This window comes from Ceratotherium simum, chromosome 12 (assembly GCF_057802395.1).
Source record: "Ceratotherium simum simum isolate JZ-2026a chromosome 12, ASM5780239v1, whole genome shotgun sequence".
Taxonomy (NCBI): Eukaryota; Metazoa; Chordata; class Mammalia; order Perissodactyla; family Rhinocerotidae; genus Ceratotherium; species Ceratotherium simum.
In genome coordinates, this window is record NC_141911.1 from 47320394 (window position 1) to 47342680 (window position 22287).

The window sequence follows — 22287 nt, forward strand, 5'->3', positions numbered from 1 at the left end:
ATTCTCTATGCTAGAATAATCTACTCATCGCATTATTTTGTTCACAACATAAGAGAGGCACATCTAGAGTTTAGAATGGTAGGTGAAATTTTATAAATAAAAACAGATTTGAAAGGCTAAAATTCTATATTTAAAATTATTGTAAAAATAAATATCCATGAATTAATGAATCAAGGTGTTTGTTTATTTCTCCCAGAAAGAGAAAAGCTGAATGGTTTTGTATTTTTGTATATATAGCCCAATTAGCTTCATTAAATTTGATGATTTTGCTTGGAAAATTTATCTCTTGCATGTAAAATACGTTTTCTCTACTAATATAGAAATATTACTCTGATTTTAATTTATTAGCTATATTTTCAGTTGTCTGCTTTGACTTTGGAGAAGTACTAAGAGGTACAAGCAGGTGTTGAACCCACTTCATGGGACTCATACATACACTTGATGTTTTAACGTGGGCAAGTACACCAAAGATTATAATCTTCTTAAATAAACCATTAAAAGAAAGCATTAAAATCCACACCACCAAAACATAATATAATATTATATATGCCATTAAATACTTGGATTTTACCAACTGAATTTCATAAATGTTATGAGACAGGCAACATCTAGTTCACCATTTGGTTTCTACTCATTAAGCAAAATACCAGCATTGAATAACATGTTACCTAAATTTGTACTTTCACATTCAATTTGTTTCTCATTATTATTAATATGCATTTTCTGGGTTTTGTAAATCAAAGAAATATTAGCTACAAATGTGAAACCATTTGCTTCTTCTTGGAATATAAATTCACTGCTTCTGGTTTTCTGACCTAATAGCCAGCTTGTAATACACTTTTAGACTTGAGTTTCAGTCTGCTAGAATTCAGGGATACATCAGGGTCAGTTTTTGCAAGCAAGGATTCAGTTGCATGTTTCAATAACTCTTGCAGAAGTGATAAGCTATCTGCTATGATACACTTGTGGATTCTCCAATCAGATGTGGCACTCCAGGAACAGCAGAAGCCTTTTGCTACAGATATGAAGGGCCTCTCAGGATATGGTGCATTAACTCCCTCAGTTTATTTGGTAGCAAAGTATTTCAAAGTGAGAAGAGAGAAGAGAAAGTGAGGAAAATGCTACTCTTATACTTACATGTGCTGCATGTGAGGTAAAGTATGTCAAGAGTTATTTATGTAAGAATTATTGTTGATCAATAAAATAGTAATATCGTTGAAGATGATTTTTAAAGTTGATGACAAAAAAGTGTGAAATAAGAATATTGCAAATGTGAACATATTGTTGACCACCACAGAATTTTCAGCTTTTCTGAGATAATTTATACAACATTGTGCGTCTTTATATACCAGAGCATTCCTGTGGGCCTTTGTAAGGTGGAGCATGAGAAAAAGTCCCCAGGTAGTAGTAGTAGGATCCCACCATTGTATGGCAATGGTGTCTCTTAGCTCCATGATTTCCAAATAGACAATAAATATGTGAGATATTAGGTAGAACGAAAAACGTAGCACTATGGTCTGATGTTTAAAATAGTCCTGAGTTGAGTAAACATGAATGCAAATCTTTAAAAATCATCTTCTGCTTTCCATACTTTCATACCTCAAGTTGCATCTTGCGTTTTGTTTCCTTTTTTTCCTTTTAAAGTGTGTCTAGTAAAAACAAATTCATAAGGAATCCTTAACTCCAAAATCTATGGTTTATAGAGGCCTTCTATTTTCTCTCTCTCAACTTTTCCTTGGAGAAAATAAGTCATATAGTTGTCCAAGGTATATGGCCATCTTATATGGAAAGAGTTACTAGTTTTAGTATCAGTAGACTAAAATTTGAGACATCTATAATTATTCTCGTATTCATCTTTTAACTGAATCTAAGTTTGCATTGCCATAACTTCTAAGAATTTCCTATGCTTCTCAGGAAGAAATTATTCTCCCTTCAACATGACAGTTTTCCCATATTTGGCCATATTTGAAGCAAAGGCCACCATATATACTTGAGATTTTTTTCCCTTAATAATTGAGAGTTCCAATGTTTTTTCTCTATGCTATAATGCCTTTGAAGCTTATATATGCTATGATACCCACTTCTAGGCTTTGAGTCATTGTCAAATACCTTTAAAATGAATTAAAAATATAAAACAACCTTAAAAGAGAGAGTAACTGGCATTTTGCTATTCTCATATTTAGGCTTCTTGTATTTTATAAAACAGTTGTTTAGGTGTCCTGAAAAATATGCTTAAAAATCTAGTACCTATGAAATGGGGAAGCAGTTATAAGAAAAGTAGGTGAGAGAAGCTAGTAGACGAGTGAAATAAGACATCACTTAAGGAAACTCACAGTAAAAGAGCAAAAAATATTCTTAAAAGGATGGCAAGAGCCACATTTTTTATTAACATAAAGGAAACAAAACCATTCTTCTCCTCTATAACATTAACATCACACTCAGAAAAATCCAAAAGATTGTTTCATAGAATACGAACTGAGAGAAGTGGAGGGAAGGTGGGGAGGGCTTACAAACCAAGTACTTTATGCTGCAGCAATATGTGTGCAACAATCCACAAATTGTTGGCATTATTTACCCTTCCTAAAACATTTTAATTAACTAAGAGTAAAATTAAAATGTATCCAGCAGAAGTATATTTGTAGTATAAAAATGTGCCTTCATAATTAGAGAGCAATACAGAAATAACACAATATGCCCACACACCTGTAGCAATGGCCTTGCTAGGGGTTTTTATTGGGCAAAAAGAAGAGGCATGATCAGAGTTGTTCAGGTGAGACCACCTGCTCTACTACAAGGGATATCACTTGGGGCTCAGCCAGGCTGAAAAGATGGGATTTATTAGTATTATTGGTATATTATTTTCCTCACTAAAGATAGACCCTCTAATAAGGATGCCCTATGATGAGGAAATAGTTGGTGGCTTGATTTTGTAATTTGAAAAGTATGTCATATATTTTTCCTCCAATTAATATCCTTTCTGAATACTTCCCCCTATCATATGTGAAGTGTGTTTTAATTATTAAAACTATGTAAATTGCTATTCTAAAAAATCTATGTCGGATATTATACAATTTAACAGCTAAGAATATGATTGCTTAAAAATCAAGCTGAACTCCATTAACTGGTGAAGCAAATAATTGTAGTGTTTAGAAAATAGGTTGACATAGCAGGTAGATAATAGGAGTAAGGCTTCTTTATATTCTCATATGAGAATCTTTAAATGTAATAAATTAAGGTAAAAAGTTAAATAATTTTCTGCATTGCATCTGTAAGCTATCACAAGTAAGCAATTGGGCTTCTAACTCCATTCCAGTTTTGACAGTAATATGACTTAGCAAGCAGGCAAAGGATTCTTTTTCTTTGCCCAGAGGCTATTGTCTTTAAACACATGTTATTTCCAAAGCCTTCACAGATGTATTTTAATTTAAAATTTTACTAAGTCTTTAATTTAAAAACTAATGTCAGATAAACATTAACATTCTCAATATATGCTCTTCAATCAAGTCAAGCTAAGGTCAAAGAAAGTCGCAAAAGATTCACACAGAAGTTGAAATAGAGCAGATTCTTGGTGCAATCAGTGTTCAATTTTTAGGTTATGTCTGATCACAACTAATTTATCAAGCATGAAAGTGCACATTCTGCTTCCTTCAGGGCCATGGTTATAGAGCATGTATTTAGTGTTAAATATAAAACCATGATCCTTCAAAAGATTAAAAATTTTACCTCATATTTTCCATTTTATGAGAAATCAAATGTTAGAAATAAATTGTAGAGTCTGCCTTAAGAATCCTTAAGATATCATACACATTTCAAGAAGACCCTCATTTTGCTCCTAAGTGGAGACTGAAACATGTCAATACTCTAAAATTAACAGTCTCTAATAGCAGATTCTTTAGGGAAGACGTGAGTCATACACCAATAATCCACACGCTCTCTCATCTGTTCTAATACACTGTCTCTTTCTTGTTGGTCAAGATCTTGATCAAGTTTTTTGAATCATAAACATCTTAAGAGTGTAAGATATTTGATATTGAAGTCTAAGAATTGTCACAATCCTCAATGCTGTTCCATGAAACTCAGGTTCTATTGCCTCTCATTGTGTAGTGGTTACATTCTGAGACTTTACACAGAGAAGCAGCGTTATAAGGAGACACGGCTATTAGGCAACATCTCGTTTCTTCACAGGGTGTAGGACAATCCTTATTTTTAATTCAGATTGGTCTGCCAAAGCCTTTCTTCAGCTCTGAAAGGCATACTGCTCTCCATTTTCCTAGAGTATTTTTATTTTTCTCAGTACATGATAATAAGGGATGAATAAGTTACCTAGGTCCTTCTAGGAGAGTGCTTTCAAAGTACACACTGAGATTCATTAAGGGTTGTGAAATTCAAGTAACAAGGATTTATAAAGTGTGGAAATGTGGATGATTTTTTAATTAAAATAAAAGGGAATAGACTAGATTTTTAAATTAAAAAAGAATAGATTAGAATACAAAATTAAATGTTAGAAGGCATTACCCAAAGTAAGTATGGTTTTGTAAATTTGGGGTCATAATCTTAATGTAGACAGTAAAAAAAACAGACAAAAGTAGAGCCAACAATCTAGAACATGACTGAAGCAATTCTAGAATCTAGAATTCTGAAGCAATCAGAATTTCAGTCAGTGCTGAAAAGAACTGCTCACCACAATCCAGGGTGCACACACACACATAAACACAAAAAGATACAAAAATACTTTCAAACTTAAATATTCAATTGAAGGAATGAAATTAAATTTTAGTGAGTATCTAATGTGCGAGGGATTATGCAAGATGCTTTCATATATTTAGTCATCACAGTTATCCAAGTGTACTATGCTTCCAGTATTTAAGAATGAAGCAGAGAGATTCAGGTAGTTTACGAAAATCATAGACTTCCTAATTTTCCAAGTCAAGACTTAAACCCAGGTGTAGCTCCACTGCCCTCACTACACTGGTCTGGTATCCAAAGCATTTATTTCTCTGCCAAGAGCCTTATCTCCTTTTTGTTCCCAAGCCAGCCAACACTGTCTCTGATGACTGCCTAAGCAGTAGGTGGCCACTAGGCACACGCTCATCTGATGCCTTGCCTATCCCAGCAGATGCCTGTATTTTAATGAAACAAAGTTTACACTTATCATCTTATATTCCTGAGAAATCAGACATGATTTTCAGTGTTAATAATTAACAGTACAATTTTTTTTAAAAATCCAACTTAATACCATTAGACAGTGAAATAAGTAATCATGAAGTACTTAGAAAATTGCCTGTCACCGAATAGGTTAACAACAAAAGTTTATCTTTCTATGCAATCTTATATATATAAAAAATTTAGGTAAAAAATAAGTACTTTTCTGCCTTTTAACTATAATCAATCACAGGTAAATAACAGAGCTTATTATTCCCTTCAAATTTTGATAATAATATGATCTGGAGAGTTGGCAAATACTTTTTTTTCTTGGCCTAACAGCTATTGTCTTTACATACTTCCCATTTTATAATGGCATATCGTGTATATTTCAAATTGGAGTTTTAATTAGTCTTTAATTAAGAAAGAAAAAACTGAAATAAGCCTGAAGCCAAACCCCAAAGACAAGTTTCACATTAAACTCAGAATTTCCCCTTCTCTTATTAATTGGGGAATTGTTCTTTGACCAAATTTTTGCAATATCTCTCATCAACAGGATAACCTACACTCGTGCCTGAGAAGGACACTGTTGCCTAGGCAAACAGATACCTATCTGGATCTAAGAGACATCTTAGAGTGGCCTGAGGCGGCTGGACATGATAATGGCAAACATGATTCATTTCTATCATGTATAAAATCCTTTAACATTTCTCCAAATCCTTCAAGATAAAGTAAATACACTTTATCACCAAAAGTTCTCCTTTCTTACTTCTACCTAGCTCTCTACTTTCATCAATGAACTTTTTTTACATTATACTGAGCTAATAACTGCCTCCTAATCTCTCATGCTTCTTTTCCCCACCACATACTGCCTTCTCTCCACTCCCGTTATTGATCCTCGTAATTGTTTCTAATCCTTCACCATTCATTTCAGTTATCGCTTTTTCCAGAAAACATTAAGGATTTCTTTTTTCAACACTAAGATTAATAAATAGCCATATTTAGCCCTAGAGCCCTCAGTGTTTACCACTATCACATCACATCTCTTTGCCTAAATCCCCATGTAAACCAGAGCCGCCTTGAGGACGACTGTTTCTTATCATTTGTGTATATTAGATCAAGACATAGATTATACTTCTAAAGAAGTGGCACATAGATTAGCTAATTATTAATGTTCCAGCTATCACAAAAATTTCTTTAATCCTAAACTGTATCTCCTGTCAATTCAGATTTTTAAATATAGCCAAATACAGTGAAATCGCTAGAGTATTTTAGATATATCACATTAAAAAAATCACATGTGTATATTTATATGTATATATATACATATACGTATATATGCAATCTGATTGAATTTTATCTAGACTCACCTATAATCAAAGTGCAGCTTTAGTTTAAATTATCAAAGTCATCACTATATATGGGCACATCAGGGTGATTGCTCTGGCTCTATGCTATTAAGGGAAACAGCACCTGCACTAACTAACTCAGAGAAGTAACAGGTGGGAGAAGAAAGGGGCTTCACCACGTGGTGGTAATTAGAACCTAAGAAAGGCAATCATATACTCAACTGAAAGTAGGCGGTCTTCTAACCACAGCAAGACTGAGTTCAGGGAGACACCGCCCAGCTTCCCACTTCTGCATTCAACATCCTCCCGAGCCCACTCTCCTGATTCTTTCTATTTGCAAGGTGTTTTTATATTCCTTTTAATCAGATCTCTCATTTACAGAAAGTGTGCAAGTAAAGAGCAACTCAGAACATGCTTGATATACAGGAGAAATTCTTCCAATTAAACTGAGTTTTTAAATAAAAATCTGTTCGATTCGGTCCCCTAAATGTAGCTCTCCTGTTATTTATTCTCCATGGCTCCTGCCTTTTGGAGATGTTTTTTTTCCTCCCCTCTTCCTTGGAAACTGCAGGGAAGATATCAGGGAATATGACCATCTCAGGAGCTGAGCAGTTTCTTCGGTTTACTTCTTAGCTATCATCGGTTTGGCACAAGAGTAATTTTAAGTCTCAGATATTCATAGTCTCGTTTCTCCAGCCTGTGGATATTTTGACAATGCAATTCTCACAAAAAAGTAGTCAGCTTTTTATCAATTCTGTTAAAATTAGCTCCCTGTGCTAATTTTAAATGCCTTATTTATATGTCCTTTATAGACATAATTCTCACATTTGCTGTATTTCTTTTTTACAAGCATGCACCTCTCTCAACTATAGTACCTTAAGCATATAACATTTCACGGAAGAGCCACATAATTTTATCATTTTACTTATGCATATTTTCAAATTAAAGATTTACTGGCTGCGCCAACCTTAACAGGGAATATTTAATCTGTTCAGAGTTGCCATATATGTGACTCCCTGGGTAACAAACTCCAAGGCTCTGATATTTGCATGCAGGATTTTTGAGGAATACCCTAGGAAACAACACCATTAAGGGATGTTTGTAAAAGCTGGTTAATGTTCTCCTAACCACACTACCCACCACCATTGTCACTTCTAGTACTACATTCATTCATCATCATGGTAAAAAGCCTTCTCTTTTACGAGTCATGCCATTTGGATATGTCTGCCATCATCTCCGCTTCCTAATTGCTGTTATCTGTGGAACTTCTAGTTATTATCCTGCATTGAAATAAATCTTTTGACAATTGGTCTAAAGTCTTCCTGTCCGTTTAACAATTTGGCATCAGTGTGTGTGATATGAATATAATATGACTATCTATCCAAAACTATCACCTCTCAATTGAATTCTTCTTCTCCGTGCCACCTCATCCATCTGCTCACATGGTCAGAAAAATTTCTAATCTCAGTAAGTTTACCTATATTATTTGTATAAAAGGGGAAATAGAAGCCATCACACAGGGTGTTCTTCAAATTTCTACTACCAGATAACGAGATCTGTGTCATATGTACCTATCATATCCTTACTCCTTTCTGTTAGAAAAGAAGAATTGTTGCTCCCCTAAGACAAAAACAAAATTTGCTTATATACTATCCTTGCTTTACAGTCAAATTTGAATACATACACACACACAGGTGCACACACACACGTACCCTTACGTTTTTCTCTCCTTAATCTACTACACATCTAGCAATCTATGACTACACTTCTACTCATATCATGCCAACTAAAGGATTCTTCAGCCAGTAATCTCAATACCACTAAGGCCACGATATGTTTACCATTCCTAGACTTATTTGAACTCACAAGTGCATTTAAAACTATTGTCCACTATTGTTTTTTGAAATACTGTCTGTTCTTAAGTTTTGTATTACCATATTCTACAGCTTTCCCTGCTATCTTCTCAATCTACTTTGTGTTCTTTCCCTCACTTACCTGGCCATTAAATATTGGACTAGTTCAATGATTAGTTCTAGGCCCTTTTCTCTGCTTCCTTATATGCTCCCTAAAGAGAATATCAAATATGCTGGTACTTCACTACTTACCAATGTCAAATTGCTAATATTTTTTTTAACTCTATGCTGATGTGGCCTGAGTTTCAGTTGTATAAATCAAATTGCCTTCTTAATCACTCTGTTAGAGTACTTCACAAGTCTCTTGTTTATCATTCTCTCCCCAGCCAATATTGGCTGTCTTCTAAAGTTTTCTGTGTCACTGAATTTTACTGCCATGCCTGCCATCACGTTTAGCCATACATTTAGGATTGTCTTTACACCTATGTTATTTATTACTTAAAATTTTTCATTCTCTGCCCCCTTCCCAACCTGCTTCTTAATCTCTCCATTTTCCAAGACCCAAGTAATCCTAGACAAGACACAGTACAGATGTTTTCATGTACTATTCCTCTGCCTGAAACGCTAACTTCCACCTTTCTCTCTAGCCCTCCATGGCCACTTTAACCATCTCAACAAATTCAATACCATTCACCGTTTCCAAAAAAATTTCATTTGCTCTCACCTCAAACTTTCCTAATAATGCTTTTGTAAAGCAGCATGTATTTCTTGTGTGAGTATAAAATTGCACAGTAATTATTTTGCTTAATGATTACTTCCAAACCGGAGTGTAAAGATTAGGAATCATTCACGAATTTTTTTACTAAAAACTGTATGCTTAATATATTCTATATACTTGGAACATACTAGACTCACAAGTACTAGTGAAAGAAATTAATGAATAAATCTACTTAGGCAAAAGTTGGGAAACGGAAGGTATTGAAATATGTTTTGAATACATATTTTGGGAGGCTTAGAGATATCACTAGAGTAACCAGGCACCAGGAAAAGAAGAGCCTTTTAGTGATGTTAGGGAATTTGGACTTTATCCTCATAGTAATGGAGAATTATATGGAAATTTGTTTTCTTTTAAACAGACTTTATTTCTTAGAATCATTTCATTCTATTTTTTTATTTAGATAACATTGGTTTATAGTATTATATAAATTTCAGGTGTACATCATTATATTTTGATTTCTGTGTAGATTACATCATGTTCACCACCCAAAAACTAATTACAATCCATAACCACACACATGTGCCTAATCACCTCTTTAGCCCACCTCCCTCCCCCTTCCACTGTGGTAGTTACCTATCCAATCTCTGTCTCTATGTGTTTGTTTGTTGTTGTTTTTATCTTCTACTTATGAGTGAGATCTTACAGTATTTTGCTTTCTTCCTCTGACTTATGTTGCTTAGCATAATACCCTCAAGGTCCGTCCATGTTGTCGCAAATGGCAATAAATCATCCTTTTTTATGGCTTAGTAGTATTCCAGTGTGTATATATACCATATCTTCTTTATCCATTCGTCCCTTGATGGGCACCTTTGTTGCTTCCAAGTCTTGGCTATTGTGAATAATGCTACAATGAACATAAGGGTGCATATATCTTTATACATTTGTGTTTTCATGCACCTTGGATAGATGTCCAGCAGTGGAATAGCTGGATCATATCGTAGTTCTATTCTTAATTTTCTGAGGAATCTCCATACTGTTTTCCATAGTGGCTGCACCAGTTGCACTCACACCAGCAGTGTATGAGAGTTCCCTTCTCTCCACATCCTCTCCAACACTTGTTGTTTCTTGTCTTGTTAATTATAGCCATTCTGATGGGAGTGAGGTCATATCTTATTAGAGTTTTGATTTGTGTTTCCCTGATAGTTAATGATTTTGAACATCTTTTCATGTGCCTGTTGGCCATCAGTATATCTTCTTTAGAGAAATGTCTGTTCAGATCTTTTGCCTATTTTTTAATTGGGTTGTTAGTTTTATTTTGTTGTTGAGATGTATGTGTTCTTTATATATTTTGGATATTAACCCCTTATCAGATATATGGTTTGCAAATATCTTCTCCCAATTGTTAGGTTGTCTTTTCATTTTGTTGATGGTTTCCTTTGATATGCAGAAACTTTTTAGTTTGATTTAGTCCTATTTGTTTATTTTTTCTATTGTTTCCCTTGCCTGGTCAGACATGGTATTTGAAAATATGCTGTTAAGACTGATGTCGAAAAGTGTACTGCCTAAATTTTCTTCTAGATGTTTCATTGTTTCAGGTCTTACATTCAAGTCTTTAATACATTTTGAGTTAATTTTTGTGTATAGTGTAAGACAATGGTCTACTTTCATTCTTTTACATGTGGCTGTCCACCACAACACCATTTATTGACGATATTTTCCTTTCTCCATTGTATGTTCTTGGCTCCCTTGTTGAAAATTAGCTGTCCATAGATGTGTGGGTTTATTTCTGGGTTCTCAATTCTGTTCCATTGATGTATGGGTCTGTTTTTCTTCCAGAATCATCCTGTTTTGATTACTATAGCTTTGTAGTGTATTTTGAAATCAGGAGTGTGATATCTCCAGCTTTGTTCTTTTTTCTCAGGATTCCTTTGGCTATTCGGGGTCTTTTGTTGTTCTGTATAATTTTTAGGATTCTTTGTTCTATCTCTGTGGAAAATGTCATTAGAACTTCGATAGAGAATGCATTGACTCTGTAGATTGCTTTAAGAATATATGGACATTTTACCTATATTAATTCTTCCAGTTCAAGAACGTGGAATATCTTTTCATTTCTTTATATCGTCTTCAATTTCTTTCAACTGTGTTTTATAGTTTTCAGTGTACAGGTCTTTCACCTCTTCAGTTAAATTTATTCCTAGGTATTTTATTCTTTTTGTTGCAATTGTAAATGGGATTGTATTCTTAATTTCTCTTTCTGCCACTTTGTTGTTAGTGTATAGAAATGCAACTGATTTTTGTGTGTTGGTTTTGTGTCCTGCAACTTTACCATATTTATTTATTATTTCTAAAAGTTTTTTGTTAGATTCTTTAGGGTTTTCTATTTATAAAATCATGTCATCTATAAATAGTGGCAGTTTTACTTCTTCCTTTCCTATTTGGATCTCTTTCTTTCTTTTTCTTGCTTAATTGCTCTGGCTAGGCCTTCCAATACGATGTTAAATAAGAGTAGTGAAAGTGGGCATCCTTATCTGGTTCCTGTTCTTAGAGGGATAGCTTTTAGGTTTTCTCCATTGAGAATGATATTAGCAGTGGGTTTGTCATATATGGGCTTTCTTATGTTGAGGTACTTTCCTTTTATACCTATTTAATTCAGAGTTTTTATCATAAATGGATGTTGTATCTTGTTAAATGCTCTCTCTGCATCTTTTGAGATGATCACGTGATTTTTCTTCTTCATTTTGTTAATGTGATGTATCACATTGGTTGATTTGCAGATGTTGAACCATCCCTGCACCCCTGGTATAAAGCCCACTTGATCATGCTGTATGATCTTTTTAATGAATTGTTGTATTCAATTTGCTAGTATTTTGTTGAGGATTTTGCATTGATATTCGTCAGTGATATTGGCCTGTAATTTTCTTTTTTGTGTGGTCCTTGTCTAGTTTTTGTATCAGGGTAATGTTGGCTTTGTAGAATGAGCTAGAAAACTTCCCCCTCTCTTCAATTTTTTGGAAGAGTTTGAGAAGGATAGGTACTAAGTCTTCTTTGAATGTTTTGTAGAATTCACCAGGGAAGCCGTCTGTTCTGAACTTTTATTTTTTGGGAAGATTTTGATTACTCTTTAGATCTCCTTACTGGTGATTGGAGTATTCAGATTCTCTATTTCTTCTTGATCCAGGTTTGGAAAGTTGTATATTTCTAATAATTTGTCCATTTCTTCTAGATTATCCAATTTGTTGGAATATAGCTTTTTGTAGTATTTTCTTATAATCTTTTGTATTTCTGTGGTGTCCATTGTAATTTCCCCTCTTTCATTTCTGATTTTATTTATTTATTTATTTATTTATTTATTTATTTATTTATCTCTTTTTTTCTTGGTGAGTCTAGCTAAAGGTTTGTCAATTTTGTTTATCTTTTCAAAGAATCTGCTCTTAATTTCATTGATTTTTTTGTCTCTATTTCATTTATTTCTGCTCTGATTTTTATAATTTCCCTTCTTCTACTGATTTGGGGCTTTGTTTGTTCTTCTTTTTCCAGTTCCTTTAGGCGCACTGTTAGATTGTTTATTTGAGATTTTTCTTGTTTGTTGAGGTAGACGAGTATTACTATAAACTTCCCTCTTAGAACTGCTTTTGCTGTATACCATAAATTTTGGCATGTGACATTTTCATTTTCATTTGCCTCCAGGTATTTTTTGATTTCTTCATTGACCCAATGGTTGTTCAATAGCATTTTGTTTAATATCCGTATATTTGTGGCTTTTCCGATTTTCTTCCTATAGTTCATTTCTAGTTTCATATCCTTGTGGTCAGAAAAGATGCTTGGTATTATTTCACTCTTCTTAAATTTCTTGAGACTTGTTTTGTGGCCTAATATGTGATCAATCCTGGAGAATGTTCCATATGCATTCAAAAAGAATGTATATTCTGTGTTTTCTTGATGGAATGTTCTTTATATATCTACTAAGTCCATCTGGTCTAATGTGTCATGTAAGGCCTATGTTTCCTTATTTATCTTCTGTTTGGATGATCTATCTATTGGTGCAAAGGAGTGTTAAAGTCTCCTACTATTATTGTGTTACTGTCTATTTCTCCTTTTATGTCTGTTAATAATTGCTTTCTATATTTAGGTGTTCCTATGTTTGGTGTATAGATATTTACAAGTGTTATATCCTCTTGTTGATTGTTCCCTTTATCATTATGTAGTGCCCTTCTTTGTCTCTTGTTACAGTTTTTGTTTTAAAGTCTATTTTGTCTCATATGAGTATTGCTACCCCAGCTTTCTTTTCATTGCCGTTTGCACGGAGTATCTTTTTCCATCGCTTCACTTTCAGTTTGTGAGTGTCTTTAGATCTGAAGTGTGTCTCTTGTATGCAGCATATGATTCTGTTTTTTTTATCCAATCAGCCACCCTATGCCTTTTTATTGGAGCACTTAGTCCATTGATGTTGAAATAGCTATTGATAAGAATGTACTTATTGCCATTTTATTACTTTTTTCTGGATGTTTTAGTAGTTCATCTCTGTTCCTTTCTTCTCCTCGTGCTCTCTTCCCTTGTAGTTTGATGGCTTTCTTTAGTATTGTGTTTGGGTTCCTTTCTCTTAACTTTTTGTGTATTTATTATAGGTTTCTGGTTTGTGATTACCATGAGGTTCATATATAATAACCTACGTATATAGCAATCTATGTTAAGTTGATGGTCTTTTTAGTTTGACTTCTTGCTGAAAGCTCTACTCTTTTACTCGTCTCCTCCCACATTTTATGTTTTGATATCATATCTAATCTCTTTTTTTGTGCATGTGTGTCTGTTACCCTCATATGATGGAAATATATAATTTTAATACTTTTGTCTTTTTACCCTCATATTAGCTTTATGGGTGGTTGATCTGCTACCTTTACTGTAATATGCTTTTACCAGTGATTTTATTGTTTGTTTTTTTATGTGATAATTTTCTTATTCCTATTTGTGGTCTTCTCTTTTCCACTTAAATGAGTCCCTTTAGCATTTCTCGTAAGGCTGGTTTTTGGTGATAAACTCTTTTAGTGTTTGCTTGTCTGGAAAGCTCTTTATCTCTCCTTCCATTCTGAATGATAACCTTGCCAGGTAGAGTATTCTTGGCTGTATGTTTTTTCCTTTCAGCACTTTAAATATATCATGCCACTCCCTTTTAGTCTGTAAGGTTTCTGCTGAGAAGTGAGCTGACAGCCTTATGGGGTTGCCTTTGCATGCAACTTGTTGCCTTTCTCTTGCAGCTTTTAGGATTCCCTCTTTATATTTATTTATTGACATTTTAATTATAATTTGTCTTGGTGTGGGCCTCTTCAGGTTTATCATGCTTGGTACTCTCTGTGCTTCCTGTACCTGGATGTCTGTTTCCTTCCTTAGGTTAGGAAAGTTTTCAGATATTATTTCTTCAGATAGATTGTCTGCCCATTTGTCTCTCTCTTCTCCTTCTGGGATACCTATAATACAGATGTTAATGTGCTTGAGTTGTCCCAGAGTTCTCTTAGACTGTCCTCATTCTTTTTAATTCTTTTTTCTTTTATCTGTTCAACTTGGGTGATTTCCTCTAATCTTTAATCCAGCCCACTGATCCGTTCTTCTGTATCATCTACTCTGCTATGGAGTCCCTCTAGTGAATTTTTTAATTTCCATTATTGTATTCTTCATTTCTGGTTGGTTCTTTTATTTATATTTTCCAATTCTTTGTTGAAGATCTCACTGAGTTCATCCATTCTTCTGAGCATCCTTATGACTATTAGTTTATACTCTTTATCAGGTAGATTGTTTGTCTCGGTTTTGTTAGTTCTTTTTCTCAGGATTTGTCCTGTTCCCTTACTTGGAATGTATTCCTTTGTCTCCTCATTTTGCCTTTTTCTCTGTGCTTATATCTATGTACTAGTTAGATCAGCTACATCTCCCCATCTTGGAGAGGTGGCCTTATATAACAGATGCCTTATGAGGACCAGCACTGTGCTTCCCTCTTGTCACCAATTCCAGATGTTCCGTGAGTGTCCCCTGTGTGGGTTACATGTGTCCTGTTGTGGCAGGCTTGCTTTTGCTGCAGGTGCCCGGGGATGTTAGGCTGTCCCCCTTGCTGGCTGGTTGTAATACTCAGCTGTGTGTAGCTTCTGTTGTCCCTCCAGTCACTTTATTTGTCATGGAGAGCCCCAGCACAGCTGGCTGCAAGGTCTAATAGCACATTCCTGTTTCAGTTTTTCTGTTAAGTGAGTAGGCCCCCAGCGTGGCTGGTTGCTAGGCTCAGGGCCTTACAATTGCTGTAGGCCTCTGGCCTGCAAGGCTGTTGTCAGCTCTCTCAGTAGAGCAGCTGGATGGGGCTGGCCCCAGGCATGGGAGCACCTAATTATTTCAGGCCTTGGAAGGTAGGGATGATCCCATATATGGCTGTTTGCAAAGCACAAGTCTTCCGCAGCTGACAAGCTCCACTGCCCACAGGCCCACACACCCCGTCAACACAGTCCTGCCCTGTGCACATGCCCAGACCCACTGAAGCAGACCCACTTGCCCTGCTGCAGAGGCCCCACAGACTACACCAATGCAGGCCAGCCCCTCACAAATGTCCCACCTTGCAGAGGCAGACCGACTCCATCTTCTGCAGAGCTCCCACACACCCTGTCTATGTGGGCCCACAAGTTGCCTGAGGGCTTGCTGTTGGGTGGGCCCAGTCCCTAGGGCTGGCTGCCTGCCCTGGCTGAGCTGGATGAAATCAGTGTTCTAGTGGGTGGGGCAGGGGAAGAACTCCAGTGGCATCTGCCAGCGTCTGCGTCAGCACACCTGTACTAGGTTACAATGATGGCTGCTGCCAATATCTCATTCCCTGGGGAGGTGGTACCAACCTGGGGAGGTCTCACCTCACCGTGATGCACCCAGAGCCTATCAAGCGAGTCTCTGTTCACGAAAGGATTGTGCACCTTTCTTTCTGGTAGTTTTAGGTTGCTTTCTGAAATGGGTGAATTTGTACATGGGTCCTTTAAGAGCAGGCTTTTTTCTCCTTATGTTAGATAACTTTTCTGGGGGTATTCCTCCAAAGCCAGATATTATGGCACTTTTCTTGGTGGTGCTGAGTCCATTAGCTGCTTATTGTGGCCTAGCTCTCCCACTCAGATCCCCCACTCCTCCAGGAAAGGTTTCATACCTTATGATTGCTCCTGGCTGGCCATGAAGCACTGTGGCTAGAAGTTGGTTTTTGCCTCTCCAGAAAGGAATGTCTGCATCTTCCACTTCAGTCAGCACTGTCCCTTGTTGTGGGTATTCTTTTCATCCAGCTTTCAGTTCTCTCTCAGGCATAATTGTTCCAAGAGTAGTTGTAAATTTGTTGTGTCTGTGGGAGGAGGTGAGTTCAGAGTCTGCCTATGCAGCCATTTTAACACCACCTCTGGAAATTTTAAATGTAGGAGCTTGCTAAAAAGAATAGCTTTCCAGAAAGCTCAACCTAAAATGGAGGAAAAAATAACTTAATAAATTATTGTGATGTTCCAGGTAACAGATGACTGTGTCATGAAAATGACAATAGAAATGGGATAGAAGACAAGAGCTAGATTAGAAAAATATTGAGACAGGATGATCTATTATATAGATGATCCTTGTTTTGTGTAGTAGTGCAGTCTTGTAAAAATGACTATGAAAGCTGAAATCAGGTGTAGCAATTTAATAACCAATGGGAAAAAATGAGGACAGTTTCATGACCTTTATAAATTTTTGTCGAATATTAAAAAGTCTTTTACCTTCGGTTATAAATGTATAGGGAAATAGAGAAAAATAGTAAAACCATTATTCATATAGTATATTATAATTTCTACCATTGGAAACATTTATAATTAAAGTGTATTATTTCTTTATAAAAACTTTTCAAGAGTTGTTTGAGCAGGTCTTGCTTTCTTCTAATCCTATAATTTACAATATTGATGAAACATGTTTTGTATTTCTTGGAGAATTTTCACACTACTTTCTAAATTTGTCAGCTTCCAACATTTTGTTTGTTGTACATTTAATGTCTTGAAATATCTCTGAGAGTTCCTTTAATGTAAAAATTTTTATGGGTGTCATTTTCTCTGGGATATCTTCACTCTTTTTGTCATAAACACTTTTCTCATTTATGTGTATGAGTTCACTTTTACTAAGATCTTATAGCTGCATATCTGGAGTCTGATGATGACAATGTCAACATTCCCACTGTAAGCTATTCCTCTATAACTCCACTTACATTCAACTTGAATTTCACTTCCAGCATTATCATTTTAAAAAAAATTTCTTTGTTGAATTTTAATCTTTGTTGGCCAATTCTCTTTTGATGGTCCATTCTTGTAAAATGTCACATGGATTTTTCATTGGGAGTCAAGGATACAACACAAGGGTGTGCTTTGTTGTCTCTGTGTGAACTGAGTAACAGATGTACGATGACCAATCACCAGTAGATATGGAAAGGAATTACATGATTGGTCATTAATCATGACGTGCATGTTGTGATTTGTGGACTAAAGAGCTAGCCATGAAGTATGGTATTTTATGTAATTTTGACATTTAATATAAGGTGGTAATTTGAACCAGGTTCTTGGGGAACTGGTGTTATTTGACTACACCATGGTAAGTAAAATTCATATGTATTCATATGTATTAGAATCATGCAAAGCGAGGACTGTCTGTACCCGTTGAGTGATTGAATTTGAGGAGTAGAGGAGAAGATAAAATATCGAAAGATGCTAATTGGGTTTGCTTATGGATGGTGCCTTTTTCTGAGATGAGAAATACAAGAAGAATACAATACAGATTTATGGGGAATTCTTATGAATTCTATTTTTTTGTGTGTGTGTGACAAAGATTAGCCCTCAGCTAACATCCATTGCCCCTCCTCCTCTTTTTGCTGAGGAAGATTGGCCCCGAGCTAACAGCCATGCCCATCTTCCTCTACTTTATATGGGACACCACCACAGCATGGCTTGACAAGTGGTGCATCAGTCCATGACCGAGATCTGAACCTGCAAACTCTGGGCCGCCAAAGCGGAGCGTGCAAACTTAACCGCTACACCACTGGGCTGGCCCCTGAATTCAATTCTTGAAAATGTTAGATTTCTTGTTTCTCTCTGAAGCTCAAGTAGAAATGTTCAGGATCAATAGGTCTGGAGCTCAAAAGAGCAGACTGTGCTGGAAATAAAAATAGTTATGTTATCAATGTAGAGATGAAACATAATAGGATAAGGAAGACAAGACTGGGAAGGATATTAAGAAAAAGTGCCCATAAAGTTCAAAGGAAACTGTTGGATGTTTCACAAAATCCAACTGATATGAGCTTTGCATTAAAAAAGGGAATGTGGTATCACATGGTTCCAATGGATGAAGACAGAAGTGAATTGGAAAATACTCTTTTTGATTTAACAACGAGAAGGTTGGTGGAAAAAAATGTAATTTGAGGCAGTGATTTCAGGTAAATATCACTGCTTCACAGGCGAAACTTCCCCTCAGGTGGGTCTTTCCAAGCTGAAGAATAGGTGAAGGTGGGAGGAAGTCTACCAGTGGTCACACATTTAAGCTTTAGTATCCAGTCTAACTTTATCAAAAATAATCCTACTATTTCAGTCACAACCTATCTGAAAATTTTGTCAACTTATCAATTGGTTCAAGTATTAGAGGTGATTTAAGGGATGGTACAATCAGGGACTCCTATGTCACAGCTGTTATTTCAGTGCACTACATTTGTACCATAGTTGTGTTACCTTATGGGAGGGCTGGGTCAGCTCTCTGCCTATCGCTGGGCATCCTGGTAGTCAGAGAATCACACTTGGTGAATATAAGGATGAGATGTACTAGCCAGTGATTTATAATATGCTGTTTAATGTTCAAAATTCCCCTTGAGGTACTATGGACTAGATTGTCTACATTGTTTACAGAGGTACAGATTGATGGTTTCCACATAGTTTAGCTAGTTATACAGTCTGGCATTAAGCGATGTGACCAGTGAGGTATAAAAGATCCCTTAGTAAATTTGTGCCTTCGCTCTCGTCAAACTAAGACACATGGAATGTATTTCAGTGGTTAATTGCCCAAAAGACAAAGTGTGCACTCTACCACTGTAAAAGGACCCTGGGTCTATGTCTGGAGATTCTTATGCTACTCCCGTTGTCTGTACTCTCTCCTGTTGGCTGTACCCATTACTTTTATTAAAGCCATACTTGAGTACATCATATGAAGTTTTTTTTTTTTTGGTGAGAAAGATTGGCCCTTAGCTAACATCTGTTGACAATCTTCCCCTTTTTTCTGAGGAAGATTAGCCCTGAGCTAACATCTGTGCCCACCTTCCTCTATTTTATATATGGCATACTGCCACAGCATGGCTTGATGAGTGGTGCATATGTCCGTGCCCGGGATCTGAACCTGCAAATCCCAGGCCGCCAAAGTGGGGCACGCGAACTTAACCACTATGCCACTGGGCTGGCCTCATCCTATGGAGTCATAAGGATCCTTTGTTTTATTCAGATTGTGTAAACAATTCAAAATTGTACTTTGTAAATTTGAGAAATTTCATATTAAATTGAGGAAAATGTTCATGTAGATACAATATCCAGTTAACTCAAAAGTGGTACAAAAATAGGAAAACAATTATTACTGAAACCCCATTTTATCAAGATTACAAAACGTACTTCAATACCTTCTGCAACTAGTTATATGCTATATGAAAAAAAAAATTTATAAGAGGTAATCCCTGCCCTTGTAATCATATAATTTTTGATTTTCTGCAAATGCCGTTGTATATTATGCATGTATATATACATACATATCTGATTTAATTCTGTAATATGTAGTAAATAGTACATTTTTAGTCCTTTCATCCTCCATGTGTTTATAATTTCACCTCAGTGTACTTATAAGAAAACAATCAGAAAGGTAAGCAAAGATATATTTACGATGATATTCAGTACAGCTTTACTAAAACAGAAGCAATTTAAGTTGAGAATAAAAGACAATTTGTTGGGCCGGCCCTGTGGCTTGGTGGTTAAGTGCGCACGCTGCGATGCTGGCGGCCCGGGTTCGGATCCTGGGTGCGCATCGAGGCACTACTTCTCTGTCCATCCTGAGGCCGAGTCCCACATACAGCAACTAGAAGGGTGTGCAGCTGTGACATACAACTATCTACTGGGGCTTTGGGGGCAAAAAAAAAAAAAGAAATCCTTAAAAAGACAATTTGTTAAGTATGTCACAGTATATTTATATGATGAAATAACTAGCAGTTATTTAAAATGATAACATAGAAGATTAATGACAAAGGAAATTTCCGTAATAAATGAGACAGTGGAAAACAGCTGATTGAAAAAAGGTAAGTGATTTTTAGACAGTTTAAAATGTGTATGTATTTTATTTAAAAAGCCTGAGTAATTACATAAAATATTTATAATATTTATGTCTAATATTGGGATTATATTATTTTAATGCCTTATGTAAATATCTGCATTTAAAAAATTTTCTGTCCTGTATGTATATTACTTTTTCAAACTGAAAAATAACATTTTAAAACATACAATGGAAAAGAAAATTTAAAAGTGTTTTCCTTTTAAAGACAAAATATTGCAGCTTTCAAAATCTATTACTTGGGGAGAACTATATTTAGGTTTAATAAGTAACTTTACATGCAATATATTTAATAGATATTTCTTTTTTCTATATTTTCTTTAAAGATCTTAAGCACTATTGGAAAGTGTAATTACAACAACAGTTATAACAGAAAATTTTGGAAAGAAAAAAGGATTGTACTATTATAAAACAACATTTATATACCGTATTATAGTCTACATAAAATATTGATCAACTGGCCATATTTCTGCATGAGTAATTATCTGGTTCAATGTGTGAAATGGGACATTTTATGAGTCCCTACTTTTTGTAGAAGTACAGAGTAAATACATATAATATTTAATTGCTCTACAGATTCATGTTTCCCTTTCTCTGAAATATAATCAGCAAACTTATGGAGAGAGATTTTCAGTAATTAAAACATTAGTCACTCTAAGTAATTCAAAAATTATTCAAGAAACATTTATAAAACTTATAATCATAATGGTGAAATTATTAGCAGTTTATGTACGCTGAACTTGGTCTTTACATAAACACTTGAATGGCTTTTTATGTTTTCTCCCATTCTGCATTCATCTAAAAAGACAAAATTACTGCTGCCAAGAAAATAACCCATTTTCATTGGGCCTTTTTTATTTCCCCTGTGGCTGTGAAATATATTCTGAAAATCTAAAACAGTGTTTTATGCAAAAGTGAAGTACGAATGTTGTTGATTTGATTGCTTAATATGATGCCTCTACAAAGGGACCACTAGACTATCAATAATATTCTGCATTATGGGACTTGAGGACAAAGTAGAAATACAAGTTTCTTATATTTATCTTATTTCTTTTTGAGCTTAAAAATAATTGTTTACTTATACTATAATCCAATAGAGATTTTCCTTTGCCAATATTTATTCTTTATAGATATATTTTTAATGTTAAATCTCTCTTCAAGCGTTCTATAATTTTTCAACCTAATGATCATTAGGCATGCTGCATAGTTTGTGTGTAATGAGAATGTGTAATACTTAATGCAGTAGTCTATGAACAAAATAGTATGTTACTTTTTCCCAAACCACAATACAATTTTAAACAATATGATTAGGAGAATTAGAATACAACTAAATAATTTTAAGAAACTAATGGAATTTTAATTACACTATTAAGAATTATTTTGCAGGAAGCTTTTTTGTTTAATCTGTCAATCAAATTCTTAAAAAAACAGGACAAAAAGGAAATTTAGATTTATGGATGCTTAGTATGTTGCATGTAATTTTTTCTTTTCTTTTTACTGAGGAGGACTGGCCCTGAGCTAACATCCATGCCAGTCTTCCTCTATTTTGTATGTGGGTCACTGCCACAACATGTCTGATGAGTGGTGTAGGTACACTCCTGGGATCCAAACCTATGAACCCAGTCTTTTGAAGCGGAGCGTGCCAAACTTGAACCACTATGCCATGGGCCTTGCCTCGGTTGCATGTAATTTCTTAAAAGCTAAAAAGCTTTTCCAGGAAGATTTATTTATTATATAGTTTTAATGTATAGATACATGTATGTATGTATGTTTATGCATATGAATTAATTATGCAATATAGGTTATCTTTAAATTATATTAATAGCAAATATCAGCTTTTTGTATTTCATGACGTAGGAATATA